Source organism: Sminthopsis crassicaudata, chromosome 2 (genome assembly GCF_048593235.1).
Source record: "Sminthopsis crassicaudata isolate SCR6 chromosome 2, ASM4859323v1, whole genome shotgun sequence".
NCBI classification, from domain to species: Eukaryota; Metazoa; Chordata; class Mammalia; order Dasyuromorphia; family Dasyuridae; genus Sminthopsis; species Sminthopsis crassicaudata.
The window spans coordinates 372,251,834-372,268,071 of NC_133618.1; the positions used below are offsets into that span (position 1 = coordinate 372,251,834).

Sequence of the window (16,238 nt, forward strand, 5' to 3'; positions counted from 1 at the left end):
ACCTAAGAATATTATAATATTTCTTCCCTTAGATTTTAGGGAAGTTATATTAGTGATCCTGAGGCCCTCTGATTTTAGAGTGCTATTGTTCTCTGTCAATGATTCTTAAGTCTTCTGGCTTTAGAATAGTTCTGCTGGTCAGTGATAACCAAATTCCTGAGATCACTTCTCAGTTTTACCTCTAGACTATAAAATTAGCATATCGATGACATGAAGAACTGGATAAAGGTGTCTCCCTCCTTTCTCCAGGTTCCTTGATAAATTCATTTAGAATTTTTCTGTTTCAATTGACATTACAATTATGATAAACTTTGCCCCTTGACTTGGATATGGGTTCAAACCTGCAAATTCTTTTGAGACACCTTGTGATACCAGTCTGTGACCTCAACCTTTTGCTGTCCCTTCCCAGCCTCAACAATAACAGTGCCCATTCTTCTGCCATTGGGAGCTGCTCAACTGTTAATTTCCTTTTGGGCCCACATCTGTCTCCACAGTCACCCAGCCAGCATACTGGAGCCTACCTCCCTTTCCTACTGCCCACTCTGCCAGAGTGAACTGTTCTCCCCTAGGTAGAAGATCAGGCAATTGCAACTTCAAGTAGCTTAGCTTTTCTCTCCAGTGGTACTAGGTAATGTTGATACAGGCGTGAGTGCTCCCCCACTGATTCCTGTCTCCACCATGCTGTGGCTCAATATGTCAGTGGTGACTGTGGTCCTGAGCTACAACATTACCCTCCAGCAGAAGTGCTCTGCAGGGCTGCTACTGAGCCTTACTATACCTTTCCATTGAGGGAGACCAAGGAGAGAGAGCAGAGAAAGAAAACTATGGCTATTCTCTCTTCTTTTTTTATTAAGGCTTTTTATTTTCTAGACATGTGCACATAAGATAACAGGAAAAGATAATAAGGGATGTTGGAGGGGATTTGGGAAAACTGGAACATTAATGCATTGCTGGTGGAGTTGGGAACTGATCCAACCATTCTGAGAGCAATTTGGAATTATGCCCAAAGGGCTATCAAACTTCATACCTGTTAAAAACCAGAACTCTGGAGAAGTGTACTTGAAACAAGAATTCTTACAACAAGGTGTTAACTCAGTGGAATTGATAAGACAATGGTTATCTGTCAGGAACCTTCCCCAACCTTTCCCCTTGCTCTTCCCCCCTCTTGAACAAACCCAGGTCACCACGGCCCTGAGGCTGATGATTTCTGAGGAATGTCAAGACCACAGTTCCCAGAACTGATATGGAATAGACAAAACTACGTTATTCCACCCCGTCCTTGGGCCCCTAACCGTCTCATAATCTGCACCTGGTAAATGTTACAAAAATATTTGACTCATCTATCATGCTACCCAATCCTTATGCATACATGGCATTGCGGTTTTCTGCCTATAAATTCTGTAACTGTAAGCTAATAAACGAGACATGCTTGACCGTTGCTTTGAGTAGTCTCCCCTCTCTCTCTCTCTAGATCCTGTTCCCGGGCTGTCTTAGCCCCCGCAGGCTTTTGCCTTAATTTCGGTCTATGTCCTTCTTTTTTTGACCCACGTTGAAGACCTGCTGGACAGGTCAAACTGGCGCCCAACGTGAAGGCTCAAAAATAGGGACTTTGACCCGACAGAACGCTCCCCCCGCCCGTCCGGACCCCCAGAGACGATTTCGCTCCCCCAGGCTGCTGGCGTTACGGAGCTCCGTGAAACGAAAGTAAAAAGAGGTAAGTGTTCGCGTCTGTCGATATCATGGGATCTAAGTTGAGTAAGGAAGAAAATTTTGTTAGAGAGCTTAAAGAAAATTTTAAAGAGAGAGGTATTAAAGTTAAAAAGAAGGAACTTATAAATTTTTTTATCTATATTGATAAAGTTTGCCCCTGGTTTATAATAAACGGTCCTGACATTCATCCAGGAAAATGGCAAAAGGTAGGACAAGACCTAAACGAACTCATTAAAAAAGAAATCCAGGGAGGAGAAAGCGTCCCCCAGAAGGTTTTAACCCTTTGGAAATTAATTAATGACATTGTAGAAGATTCAAACAATAGTGGCAAAATTAGACAATTACTTATAGAAGCAGAGTCTTGCCTGCGTCCTTTGTCTCATGCCGTGTCACATAGCTCTATTCCACCAGAATCTGTCCCTAAAAAGGCTCCCTCTGTGATTATTGAAATGTCCCCCTACCAACCTAAATCCATATATCCGCCCATCTCATCATCCCCCCTGCCCCCTTTGGAAGGTTCCCTCCTGGCCTTTCCTGTTTTTCCCTATAAACAAAACCAGCCAAGAAATAGAAAAGACAGTGAGAGTCTCACAGAAAAAGAAGTAGCAGAATTAGAAAAGGAAGCCGTTGCTTATGATCCCTGTGGGGTGCATGTCTCACAACATCCTTCGGCCCCTCCTATCCTTAAGAATTCCCTTTCTCACCCCTTTGTTACTCCAGATCTTAGTCTAGTCCAGGAGGATATTACCAAACGCATGTCTGCCTTGCGGAAAACCTTAGATTTACAGAAACAATATCTTGAAATGACAAAGGAATTTTCGGCTTTACAAGCCTCCCTTCAAACCTCCCCCTTGCTCAATCTTGAAAATCTGGCCCCGCCTTCCCAGACTTTAGCCAAACACAACTCTAGCCCTAAAAAGGATCCTAGGAATAACCCTACAAAAGCTAAACAACGTAGCTCCTTTAATTTTCCCGTCATTACTAGAAAGAAAAAAGCCACTCATGGCGCCGATGCGGCGCAAGAGGGGAGTGAGGAGGAAGAAGCAGACAATACTGATGAAGGGACAGATGAGGAAAAAATAGAAGAAAATGAGGGAGGGACGGATTCTGAGGAAGAAACAGACTTTGTCAAACCCCGATTTAAAAATTTGAAAGATCTTCTTTCAGCTGTTAAAAATTATGGCCCTAATGCTCCCTTTACCTTGTCGGCCTTAGAAGCTGCTAAAAGAGGTGGTCTACTGACCCCTACCGAATGGGTGAAAGTTGCTCAATCGGTATTGACTAAAGGACAGTTCATAAACTGGCAATCTGAATTTGACCACCAGTGTAGGATTATAGAGAAAAGAAACCTTAAAACCAAAAATAAAGATTGGACTTATGAGAAATTAACAGGCAGAGGACCATACGCCCTAGAGAAAAAACAGAAAAAATTTCCTACAGGACTCTTAGAACAAATTGATCACGCTGCCCATAAGGCATGGCGGGCCCTCCCTGTTACTGGCTCTCCTTTTATGCCCTTAAACAGAATCAGCCAGAAAAAGGATGAGGAATATTCTGAATTCATAAGCAGACTTCTAGAGACTGCCGAACGTACTTTAGGGAATGCTGCGGCTGATGACCCTATTATAAAAAGATTAGCTTATGAAAATGCCAATAGTTCATGCCGCGCTGTCCTTAATGGCCAGTGGCAGGATAAATCCCTTAATGAGATGATCAAACTCTGCAGAGATGTTCAGGACACTACTATGAGCAAACTAGAAAAAATGTCTCAAGCAGTATTGGCCCTGCAAGATCCCATGAAAAACATGTCAGAGGCAGTACTCACTATAGGGGCAGCAGTTAATACAGGACAGACTGTTGGGCACCAGAAAACTTGCTTTAAATGTGGCTTGGAAGGACATTTTGCCCGACAATGCCCCTCTAACTTTCAGGGATTTCCTGGCAATACGGCTCAAAATAGACGAGCGCTGCCAGCCTCTGTGTGCCCTAGATGTAAAAAAGGCTATCACTGGGGCAACACTTGCAAATCCACACATGATATTGAAGGAAGACCTCTGCCTCCTCTGCCTCCCCTTCCGGGAAACGGCAGACGGGGCCCCCCCCGGGCCCCTCAAGGACCTGTTCACACAGCCACGGGGCCCCAATTCCTCCCCAGCTCCACAGGGCAACCCCAGGGAGCGCAGGGGTGGACTTGTGTACCTCCACCACCACAGTATTAAAACCTGAGGACGGCCCAAAAGCCTTGCCTACTGGCTCTTTTGGACCTCCGCCACCTGGGTCTTTTTTCCTCATTATAGGCCGTGCCTCATGTACCCTTCAAGGGATAATTATTCACCCCACCTTGGTTGACAATGACTATGAGGGAGAAATTAAGGTCATCGCTTCTTCCCCCCACCGCACTATTACAATTCCCCCGAAACAACGTTTGGCTCAAGCACTGCCACTCCCTTTAGACACTAGCTTCCCAGCTTTCAAAAATAAGAGAGGAATATCTAACCCTGGGTCATCTGACATATATTGGGTACAGTCCTTATCACAAGAGAGGCCCACCTTAAAACTAAAACTACAAGGCAAATCCTTTATGGGACTAATTGACTCAGGGGCTGATGCCACAATCATTTCTGCCTCCCAATGGCCCAACTCTTGGCCCCTGCAACCATCTCTCACACATCTCCAAGGCATAGGACAGACTCAGGAGACTATGGAATCTACACAAATGCTGATATGGGAGGATGCAGAAGGAAACAAGGGCATAGTACGCCCCTTTATAGTTCCTAACCTCCCCATCAACCTTTGGGGTAGAGATATTTTATCTCAAATGGGCATTATCATGTGTAGCCCCAATTTTATTGTCACAGAGCAAATGTTGAGACAAGGATTCCTTCCCAAGCAAGGACTAGGAAAGAATAATCATGGAATTCGGGAACCTATACAGCTGCAACCCCAATCAGACAGAACAGGCCTTGGCTTCCAAAACCAAAACCTTTTTTCATAAGGGCCACTGATCCCCCCAGCCTACAGGCGGATAAGATCACCTGGAAATCAGATACCCCCGTCTGGATAGATCAGTGGCCCCTCCCAAAAGAAAAACTAGAGGCTGCAACTAAATTAGTTCAACTACAATTAGACGTGGGTCATATAGAGCCCTCTAATTCACCTTGGAACACACCAATATTTATAATCAAGAAGAAGTCTGGGTCATGGAGGTTACTCCATGATCTTAGAGCAGTCAATAAAACCATGATACCCATGGGGGCCCTTCAGCCAGGCTTGCCTGCCCCCGTAGCAATCCCCGCTGGGTTTCATAGGATTGTCATAGACCTTAAAGACTGCTTCTTCTCCATACCATTAAACCCTGAAGATTGTAAAAGATTTGCCTTCACTGTCCCTGTCATTAACTGTATAGGCCCATCTCTTAGGTTCCAATGGAGGGTCCTGCCACAGGGCATGGCCAATAGCCCTACCCTTTGCCAAAAATATGTTGCTCAAACGGTAGACCCCTTTAGATTAAAATACCCACATCTCTATATAATCCATTACATGGATGACATCTTAATCGCAGGCCCTTCAGAATTAGAATTAGTAAAGGTATCTGATAGTCTAGTTTCAGCCCTCCAAAAGAGAGGCCTGCAAGTTTCACCAGAAAAAGTCCAAACTACCCTCCCCCAACTTTTCCTTGGGTTTGAGCTACATTTTTCTCAGGTAATAACCCAGAAAGCCCAGATACGTACCGCCCATCTTAAGACATTAAATGATTTCCAAAAACTTCTAGGGGATATTAATTGGCTACGTCCCTATCTGAAATTAACTACAGGGGATCTTAAACCCCTCTTTGACATTCTAAAAGGAGACTCGGACCCTTCCTCACCACGCTCCATAACAAAGGAAGGTGAGACTGCCTTACAGAAAGTCAATCAGGCAATATCCACTCAAAAGATTGGATACTATGACCCTGCAAAAAAACTCTGGCTTCTCATTTTTTCCACAACCTTTTCTCCCACCGGTTTGCTATGGCAAGGAATGCCCCTGTTCTGGATCCATAGCTCAGCAACTCCTAATAAAATACTTGCCACTTATCCCATACTTGTATCAGAGATTCTACAAGAAGGAAGGACCCTCTCCATAAAAATTTTTGGGAAAGATCCCGACCATATTGTCTGTCCATACACCAGCACAGAACTGACACAACTCCAACAAAGGAGTGACGCTTGGACTATTGCCACTATTTCTTATCAAGGGACATTGAACAACCAATACCCTCCAGATAAACTTATTAAGTTCCTTACAGAAAATTCAGTTACCTTTCCACGTATAACCAAGACTAGCCCTATAAAAAAGGCTCATCTAATATTTACTGACGGCTCTTCATCAGGGACAGCTGCAGTCACAATAGACTCAAAACTCACTTCCTTTCACACGCCTTATGCATCTGCTCAACTTGTAGAACTAGCCGCTATACTCTGGGTATTCAGGAATATCCCCGGTCCCATGAACATTTATACTGATAGTGCATACATTGCCAATTCTGTTCCACTGCTTGAAACTGTTCCTTATATCAAGCCCTCTACTAATGCTTCCCCTATGTTTGCTCAATTACAAAATCTGATTCAGGAAAGAAGTCACCCCTTCTTTATTTGCCACATCCGTGCACACACTGACCTTCCTGGTCCCCTGACAGAAGGAAATACGAAAGTAGATCTAGCCACCAAACAAGCTCTCTTAGCTACAAGTGAATTAGCCTCTCCTGTTGACCTAGCCACTGAGGCGCACAAGATGCACCACTTAAATGCTCACACCCTACGACTCCTATATAAGATCACAAAAGATCAAGCAAGACAGATAGTTAAACAATGCCCTGGCTGTTTAGTACACTTACCTGAACCACATTTAGGAGTCAATCCACGGGGACTGATACCTGGAGAGCTTTGGCAAATGGATGTCACCCATCTTCCATCGCTTGGTAAATTAAAATACATCCATGTGTCCATTGACACTTTCAGTGGGTTCCTTTGCGCCTCCCTTCAAACTGGAGAAGCCACTAAGCATGTTATCAGCCATGTTGTGGCCACCCTGGCTATGGCACCAAAGCCTAAAATTTTTAAAACAGATAACGGCCCTGGATACACCAGCTCCTCATTCAAACAGTTCTGTGCACACATGGGTATTAAACATATCACTGGCATCCCTTATAACCCCCAAGGACAGGGTATAGTGGAAAGAGCACATCAGACTCTAAAGAGAATGATTAATAAACTACAATCAGGCCCTGAATTACTGTACTCACGAGCTGGCAACCAGAAGACCGTCCTTAATCATGCGCTTTTTGTGCTCAACTTCCTAACGTTGGATGATAATGGGAAGTCAGCAGCAGACCGTCTCTGGCACCCCTCTACATCTGATACTTATGCTCAGGTCAAATGGAGAGATCCACTCACCAACAAGTGGTATGGTCCTGACCCTGTTCTAATTTGGGGAAAAGGACACGCATGTGTTTATGACTCCCAGGCCCAGAATGCCAGATGGCTCCCTGAGCGCCTGGTCAAACCCTTTCAACCACCCAGGGGAAAACCCTGAGAAAAGCCTCTTCTGCTTTCTTACAGGTACAGATAGGCCAAGGAGCCTGAGAAGCTTTATTCCCTGACCCCGGACCACCATCCCAACACTCGGCAGCTCCAGAGGCCCAACGCAGGGGTAATGTATTTTTCTCCCCTTCTTATTGCAGCTGTTGTCATCATAATAGCGCTTATTCTCCTTATTAGCTTCTGCTGCTGTTGTCCAAACACATCAATTCCCTGCCCTGCTTAGTATATTAGTTTACCGCTATGCAACTCATTTTTTTAATCCTCCTTCTAGTGACCCCCTCAGCACTACCCTCTCCCTACCAACTACTCAACTATACTTGGGTAGTGCAATGCTGCTTTTACTCCGATAAATTAGGCCTTGTAGAAAATAGCTTACAGAAGGTTAGAGATAGCCTAGAAAAAAGAAAGAAAGAGAGGGAACAACAAGAATCCTGGTACCAAAATTGGTTTTCTACCTCTCCTTGGCTTTCCACCCTTCTCCCTAGCCTTCTCGGGCCTATTATAGGTCTCCTTCTACTCATCTCTTTTGGCCCCTGGGCCTTTAATAAACTAACATCTTTTGTAAAAACCCAAGTAGATACAGCAATTAGCAGGAAGAATCACATATACTACCATCGTATACAAGACCAAGAAGAAGGCAAAGCTGAAAACATCGAACCCCTGCATTTTAATGACCACCTCTTGAAGAAATCCAGACTTCGGCGGGCAGCAGAAAGAATTCGAAAACTTTGTCTCTGTTTTCAAAAAACCTGATAATTGTTCACCCTACTATAACTATAATTGTTCACCCTACTATAACTCCCTTATACATGCACAGTTTGCTTTGTAACACCATTTCATATCTCTTCTCCAGAGACATATTGTATCTCTCTGATATTAGGACCTTGTGTTATGCTATCAATTGTATTCCTAAGAATTGTAATTCATGAATTGATACTGCGGGTGCATTGGCACTCGAAACTACTTTTTAATATTCTAAGAGTACTTCATGTATTGCTTTGAGATGATTCTTTGTTTTTGGTTAAGCCTGATGCTTTTAAGAAATCACCCTCCCCTTACCCCTCTTTCCCTGTACCCCTCATGGATCCTGACAATCTGTTCCTTGCCATTTTTATGAAAAACTTTGACCTCTGCAATATGTAACCCGGGTATCTTTGGAAAAGGTTTAAAAATGAGCCACGGCTATAAGACCATTGTGATGCCATGACGGGCAACCTTGAGTGATCGATCTATCCATCTGAGACAGGGGTTGGCGTGGCAATCCCACGGATGGTATGGACAATCCCAATGACCTAAGACAGCGTCCAATGGCCAGCTACCTCCAGGCTGTACTGCGTGAGTGTTAAGACACCTGCACCAGCCATTACACTCCCGGTATTGCTGGAAATGGGTCACGAGGCCTGAGTGCCTCATTATTAAAGAAAAATGGGGGACATGTCAGGAACCTTCCCCAACCTTTCCCCTTGCTCTTCCCCCCTCTTGAACAAACCCAGGTCACCACGGCCCTGAGGCTGATGATTTCTGAGGAATGTCAAGACCACAGTTCCCAGAACTGATATGGAATAGACAAAACTACGTTATTCCACCCCGTCCTTGGGCCCCTAACCGTCTCATAATCTGCACCTGGTAAATGTTACAAAAATATTTGACTCATCTATCATGCTACCCAATCCTTATGCATACATGGCATTGCGGTTTTCTGCCTATAAATTCTGTAACTGTAAGCTAATAAACGAGACATGCTTGACCGTTGCTTTGAGTAGTCTCCCCTCTCTCTCTCTCTAGATCCTGTTCCCGGGCTGTCTTAGCCCCCGCAGGCTTTTGCCTTAATTTCGGTCTATGTCCTTCTTTTTTTGACCCACGTTGAAGACCTGCTGGACAGGTCAGTTATCTAATTTAGCTTGGTGATTAATAGTTCTCTAGTTCAGCATGATTGATTTAATCTTACAACAAATAATTATTCCCTAGTGATATAATGATTAGCTTATACTCAGTATGATGAATGGATTTAATTGTAATAGAGTATTTAAGAGGTTAGAGCAGACCTAGAAACAGATTCAGAGACAGACTCTGAGAAGACCGAGTACTGGAGGCTGGGAGCTCAAGCTCTTAGACTCAGAGAGACATTGTAACTTCATCAGCCTTATGGTGGCTCTCCTGCTTCCCCCACTGAGACCAAGGCTGGTCTGAAGGGCCTCCAGAAAGCTAGCAAAGCCCCAGGTAAGGAGACAGACTGTGAAGGAGACAATAAAGAATTTGGTCTTTATCCCTGGCTATTCTCATGGTGATTACTCTGCTGAAACGAAGGCTAGTCCCAAGAACTCCAGAAAACCAATCTGAACATTACACATACCCTTTGACCCAGCAGTGTTTCTACTGGGCTTATATCCCAAAGAGATCTTAAAGGAGGGAAAGAGACTCACATGTGCAAGAATGTTTGTGGCAGCCCTTTTTGTAGTGACAAGAAACTGGAAACTGAGTGGGTGCCCATCAATTGGAGAATGGCTGAGTTTTATCTGTATGTATTATATGTATTATAAAATACATTTTATTTTGCTTCTTTTTTTTTCTTGTGTGGCATGATAATTGTACAAATATGTATGCATATATTAAATCTGACATATATTTTACCATGTTTAACATAAAAAAGAAAAAAATATGCACAATTTTAAAATATTAACCCTAACATATAGCCTTGTGTTCCAGATTTTCCCCTCCTTCCTCCCATTCCCTCCCTTAGATGGCAAGTAATCCAATAGATGTTAAACTTGTTAAAATATATGTTAAATTCAATTATATGTACACATATTTATGCAATTATCTTGCTGCACAAGAAAATTCAGATCAAAAAGGAAAAGAATGAAAAAAAACAAAATGCAAGCAAACAACAAAAAGAGTGAGAATGCTATGTTGTGGTCCACTCCATTCCCACAGTCCTCTCTCTGGCTCTCTTCATCACTGAACAATTGAAATTGGTTTGAATCATCTCATTGTTGAAGAGAGCCATGTCCATCAGAATTGATCATCATATAATCTTGTTGTTGCCGTTTATAATGATCACCTGGTCCTGCTCATTTCACTCAGCATCAGTTCATGCAGGTCTCTCCAGGCCCCACTAAAATCATCTTCCTGATCATTTCTTACAGAACAATAATATTCCAAAACATTCATATACCACAATTTATTCAGCCATTCTCCAACTGATGGGCATCCACTCGGTTTAACTATGGATATTCTCAAATGAATATTGATGCAAAAATGTTGATTAAAATATTATCAAAGAGGCTCCAGATACATATTTTTTAAAATTATACACTAAGACTAGATTGGGTTTATCTTAACAATGCAGAGTTTTTTCTGTATTATGACTACTATAAACACTAGAGATCCTTATCAGCTGAAAATAATAAAGATTGCATGATTAATCAGTTGATTTAGAAAAGACTTTTTTAACAAACTACAATACAATTTCTGTTAAAAAAATATTAAAAGCATAGGAATAGTTGACTTTTCCTAATACGTTAAGCAATATTTATCTATCATTGATCTTAAGGCTAGAACATTTTCCAATAAGATAAAGGGCAAAGCAAAAAGGTCTAGTATAATCATGATTCTTTGTCATAGTGCTAGAAATGTTCATTATAAAGAACCCTTCTATGTTCTTCAATGCTTCTAGTCTATTTAAAATTTTGTTTTACTCCTATATTCAGTAACTCTCATCCAAAATGAGGTCTTTGGTAGTTGTAGAAACTCTTTTGTTTGTTTAGCAAATAAATCTCTCTCTCTCTCTCTCTCTCTCTCTCTCTGTGTCTCTGTCTCTGTCTGTCTGTCTGTCTGTCTGTCTCTCTCTCTCTGTCTCTCTCTGTCTCTGTCTCTCTGTCTCTCTCTCTGTCTCTCTCTCTCTGTCTCTCTTTCTATCTCTCTGTCTCTCTGTCTCTCTCTCTCTGTCTGTCTCTGTCTCTCTCTGTATCTCTCTCTCTGTCTCTGTCTCTCTGTCTGTCTCTCTCTCTGTCTTTCTCTCTTTCTCTCTCTCTGTCTGTCTCTTTCTCTCTCTCTGTCTCTGTCTCTCTGTCTGTCTCTGTCTCTCTGTCTCTCTCTCTGTCTCTCTTTCTATCTCTCTGTCTCTCTCTCTCTCTCTGTCTCTGTCTCTCTCTGTATCTCTGTCTCTGTCTCTCTGTCTGTCTCTCTTTCTGTCTCTCTGTCTGTCTCTGTCTCTCTCTTTGTCTGTCTCTGTCTCTCTCTGTCTCTGTCTCTCTCTGTCTCTCTCTCTCTCTCTGTCTCTGTCTCTCTGTCTCTCTCTCTCTCTGTCTCTCTGTCTGTCTCTGTCTCTCTCTTTGTCTGTCTCTGTCTCTCTCTGTCTCTCTCTTTCTCTCTCTCTGGAATAGTTTATAACTGCTTATTTACAATATTTTCCTTAGAATGGACAACATGCTTTCCATTCATATCAGACCTTCCCGTAGAAGCTCTTGCATCTCAGAAAACCACTCTGCAGTCTGTCTTTCCAGCTTCTTCCAGAGCAGTTGGTTGGAATTACATAGATTTCCAGTAGATATTTCCTCAAAGATCTCCAAAGTGAGGTGGGAGGATGGGTTGAGCCCCATAAGAGAGAAACTCAGCGAGAGAAGGGTAATTCTTGGATCTAAATGTATCTGCAGATAGACTGTTGGGATGCTCTCAACAGCTTTCTTGCACGAGATCCCGATGGTTTTATTCTCTCATTTTTCTGCCCTGCTGCCACCAGCCTAACCCTAAATTCAGAGGAACCCTGATTAATTTCCATTATCCCCAGATGAAAGTATTATTGAACTCCTTTTCTCAACTCCCTGGAGAAAGGATTCCAGTTAAAAAGCTTCACTGATGAATTAAGAGAAAAAATAACAAACAAAATAATTCCTCTTTCTAGGAGGAACAAAAGGAATGTGATAGATAAGACATGTGACTCTTTGGACGTTAATATTCTTAAAGTGGATCAAACTGCAGCCCAAGGGACAAATCCGGGAAACAGCACACACATAAATAAATAAATAAATAAACTCTCTTAGCTCACAAGTTGTACAAAAACAGGCGGCGGGCCCGATTCAGCTTGTAAAGCACCTTAAAATATCAAGGCTGGGCTTGTACCTAGTGCTCAGAGGAAGCCAGGCTCCAAGAAAGGTGAGTCAGCGGGTCCTACCTGTGCGGTGGGAAGAAGTCTCGTGGAGGAGGGACGCAGCAGACTTAGCACGAAGATGAATGAAAAGATTCGGACATTTTTTGTATTTGTTTTGTGTGCGTGTGTGTGCGCGCGCCCGCGTGTGTGAATCACAGTCCTAGCCCCCGGAGGGTTTTGGAGGAGTCTGCACCTCTGTACTTTGAGCTGCCCAGGGCAGCGGGGGTAGAGCACAGCTCCCAAGTCAGGACGTGCAGTCTCCGACTACGGCTGTGTGATCCTCGGCAAGTCACTAGACCTTGTTCATCTGTAGAGTGATCTGGAGAAGGAAGCGGCGACCCATTCTACTCATCTTTGTCAATAAATGGCCTTCAGTGGGCTCAGGAAGCGTCGGACGTGAGTCTAGGACAAGACTGGACGAGAAACACTTACTATGTGCCAGGACTGCTAACTCGTTCCCGATGTTTCCCGCGTTTCCTTTTTCTTCTGTATCGCTGTATGCTGTCCGCTCCTTTTGACTGTGAGCGGCTTGAGAACCTGGCATACAGTAAGCACTTAATATATGCTTATTGGCTGGGAAATATGTGGCATCTCCCAAACTGTCAGCCTTCATCTACAGGTTTATACATTTTTAACTATATTGTGCTTCTGTCCCCCTAGAAGAGGGGTGGGGGAGGCAGCTGTTTTAGTTACAATATAATGCAAAAATATCAGAACCTTGGAAGGTGTGCAAAGCCCCCGTGGCGTGGGCGGATTTGCGAAGCTCCTTCCCTTTCCCCCGCGCTCCCGCAGGGCTCCCGGGCTCGCTCCGCTCCACAGCCGCGTGGCCCGCGGGCCTCCGGCTTCCTTTCCCATTATCCGAGTCAGAACAATTGCTTCTTTTCCACACGATTATTGAATGACACCAAGATTACTTTTAAAAATTACTTAAAAAACAATAACAGTAGCAGCAGCCGCAGCTTCAAAAAATAAAGAAAAAAGAAAGAAAAAACAACGAAAACCAAACCCCAACAAACAGAAGCTTCTGAATCTTCTACTAGACACCAAAGAGACGCGCTCACGAGCAGTGGCCGGTTAGCTCAGTTGGTTAGAGCGTGGTGCTAATAACGCCAAGGTCGCGGGTTCGATCCCCGTACGGGCCACGGGAAAAAATGTGGTTTTTTCTTTTAAATTTTCCCAAACCAGTACAGAAAATGAAATAAACAAAAATCATTCCAGGTATACGGATTACCTGAATTTAAAAGCATAATCTACCTATAGTTTAGATATGGCTGGTTTAGCACGAGGGGAAAAAATGTTTTAAACCCTACGGTCTTCTAAATTATCTCCGGCCCTACCTAGCTTCGGACTCCTTTACCGAGAACCCAAGGGTTAGTATTTATTGCTCCGAGTTGCCCAAGTGTCCCTCGTTCTCCGAATCCGCTTAGGTAGGGCTCCCCAGCAAGAAGCGCACGCCCGCCTCGGTCCCAACCCAAGCACACAATTCACCCCTCCCTCTACCCCACTCTCAAACCCACGTTTCCCTCCACTCTGAGGGTCATACTCCAAAATCCAAACACCTCAGATGTCTTTGCAAAAATTTTTCTGCATGACAATACTCCCGAGATAGATCATTAAAAAAAAAAAAAAAAAATCATCTCTACTTGCAGAGAAAGAAACCTTAGCGATCACAGTTAAGTATCAAAATCAAAATTCAAACCTATATCCGCTGATTCTAAATCCAGGACCTTTTTTCACTATCAATAATACCAGTTTTAGAAAGGTATCAAGTCAACCAGCATTTATTAAACGTCTGCTATGTGTCAGATACGGTGCTAAGTGCTGGGGATACAAAGCCCAGGCCCTGCTCTCGAGAAGCAGGCTCATGCTATATTTATCTTGTTTGAGATTTAATTGTCTGAATATTATTTTTCTCATTAGATTGTAAACTCCTTGAGGACAAGTATTATTTTATGCCTCTTTCCCCATCACCAGCACACAGTAGGGGATTAATAAATGATTGCTTGATATCGGGTCACTTCACAGCCCGGAAATCGGCAAAGATGACAAAGCAGGGAATAGTTAATTTTGGAGCGATTGTGGAAATTCAGGCCTGCTATGGATTGTTAGTGCAGCTGTGAATTACATTGTTAGGAATATACTCTATGGAGATCACTGACCAAAATAGGCTTCATAGCCACCAAAAATGTTTATAGCAGACTTTTTTTGTGGTATCAAAAAATTGTAAACAATGCAGATGTTCGTCAATTGAGGAATGGGGAGACAAATTATGACTCATAAAGTAATCAGTTCTTGGGGGCGGAGGGGTCGGGAGGAGTATGGTGGTGCCAAGTCCAGCACAGTTGATCCCCACATAATCTTCTTGTTGCCGTGTATAATGTTCTGGTTCTGTTCACTTCACTCAGCGTCAGTTCATGAAGTCTCCATGAGTAACTTTTTTAAAGTAAACCTATAAGGCCCATTTAGGGGAGATCTTATATATAAAACCAAGCTAAATATTTTTAAAAGAAAATTTTCTTAGAATAATTCTAGATATGACCATACTGAACCTGAGATTTGGAGAAAAGTCTCATCCCTTTTCTTACATGTCAATTTTTTTTTAAATTCAATAGTATTTAATTTTTCCAATTACATGTAAAGATAGTTTTCATCATTCATTTTTGTAAGATTTTGAGTTCCAAATTTTTTTCTCCTTCCTTCTCCTATCCCCCTCAAGATAGCAAGCAATCTGATATAGATTATATGTATTATATTATGTATATGTACATATATAACGTATATATATTATTGTTTTAAACATAAATCCTTATTAGTCATGTTGTGTAAAATCAGAACAAAAGAAGAAAATCACAAGTCTCCATATTGTCTCTGTAGATGTGATTGGCATTTTCTATCCCAAGGCTCTTGGGAATTGTCTTGGATCAATGTATTGCTAGAGAAGAGCAAAGTCTATCATAGTTGATTATCACATAATCTTGCTATTACTGGGTACAGTGTTCTCTTGGCTCTATTCATTTCACTTATCTAAGTCTTTCCAGGCTTTTCTGAAATCAGTCTGTTCATCATTTCTTATAAAACAATAATATTTGATTATTTTCATATATCATAACTTATTCAGCCATTCCCCAACTGATAAGCATCCATGCAGCTTCTGGTTCCTTGCCATCATAGAAAGAGCTGCTACAAACATTTTTGCATATGTAGGTCCTTTCCCCTCTTTTATGATCTCTTTAGGATACAGACTCAATAGCAACACTGCTGGATCAAAGGGTATGTACAGTTTACAGTTTGGGGGTATAGTTCCAAATTATTATCAGAATGGGTGGATCAATTCACAATTCCACCAACAATGCATTAGTGCTTTGATTTTCCCATATCTCTTCTAACATTCATCATGATTTTTTCCTTCCATCTTAACCAATCTGATAGGTGTGAGGGGGTATCTCAGAATTGTTTTAAATTGCATTTCTTTAATCAAGTAACTGTTCCATTTGGTTGTAGATAGCTTTAATTTCCTCATCTGAAAACTGCTTATATCCTTTGACTATAAATTGGGGAATAATTTATATTTTTGTAAATTTGTAAGTCAAGTCTTATGACTAAATCTAGTCCATTCAGCGGGATAGGGCATCTTCACACTTCCTCATTCTAACCCACTCCCTTAGGTTTTATATGAGATGGAATAGAAAGCACATGTCTCAGGCAATTGCAAAAATCAATTGTTTTTCTTTTTAATTTTTAATTCTGAATTTAAACAAAGAATTTGGATAGATAAAACAGAACATGAAGAGTGTTTT

At 42.3% G+C, this 16,238-nt stretch overlaps 1 protein-coding gene, 1 long non-coding RNA gene and 1 other non-coding gene across 3 annotated transcripts in view; 2 read left to right on the forward strand and 1 right to left on the reverse strand.

Moving 5' to 3' along the window:
• Positions 1-12,856, reverse strand: part of ZNF839 (zinc finger protein 839) — a 49,227-nt gene extending 36,371 nt beyond the window's left edge. The window contains exon 1 of the mRNA XM_074291213.1: positions 12,466-12,856. The gene's annotated coding sequence lies outside the window, so the exon portion shown is untranslated. The remainder of the gene's footprint in view (positions 1-12,465) is intronic.
• Positions 1,128-9,044, forward strand: LOC141556679 (uncharacterized). Its single transcript, XR_012486592.1, has 2 exons — positions 1,128-1,714; positions 7,311-9,044. It is a non-coding gene; the product is annotated as an uncharacterized LOC141556679 (long non-coding RNA).
• Positions 12,857-13,509: 653 nt separating the features above from the next.
• TRNAI-AAU (transfer RNA isoleucine (anticodon AAU)) lies at positions 13,510-13,583 on the forward strand. Its single transcript has one exon. It is a non-coding gene; the product is annotated as a tRNA-Ile (tRNA).
• The last annotated feature ends 2,655 nt before the right edge of the window (positions 13,584-16,238 follow it).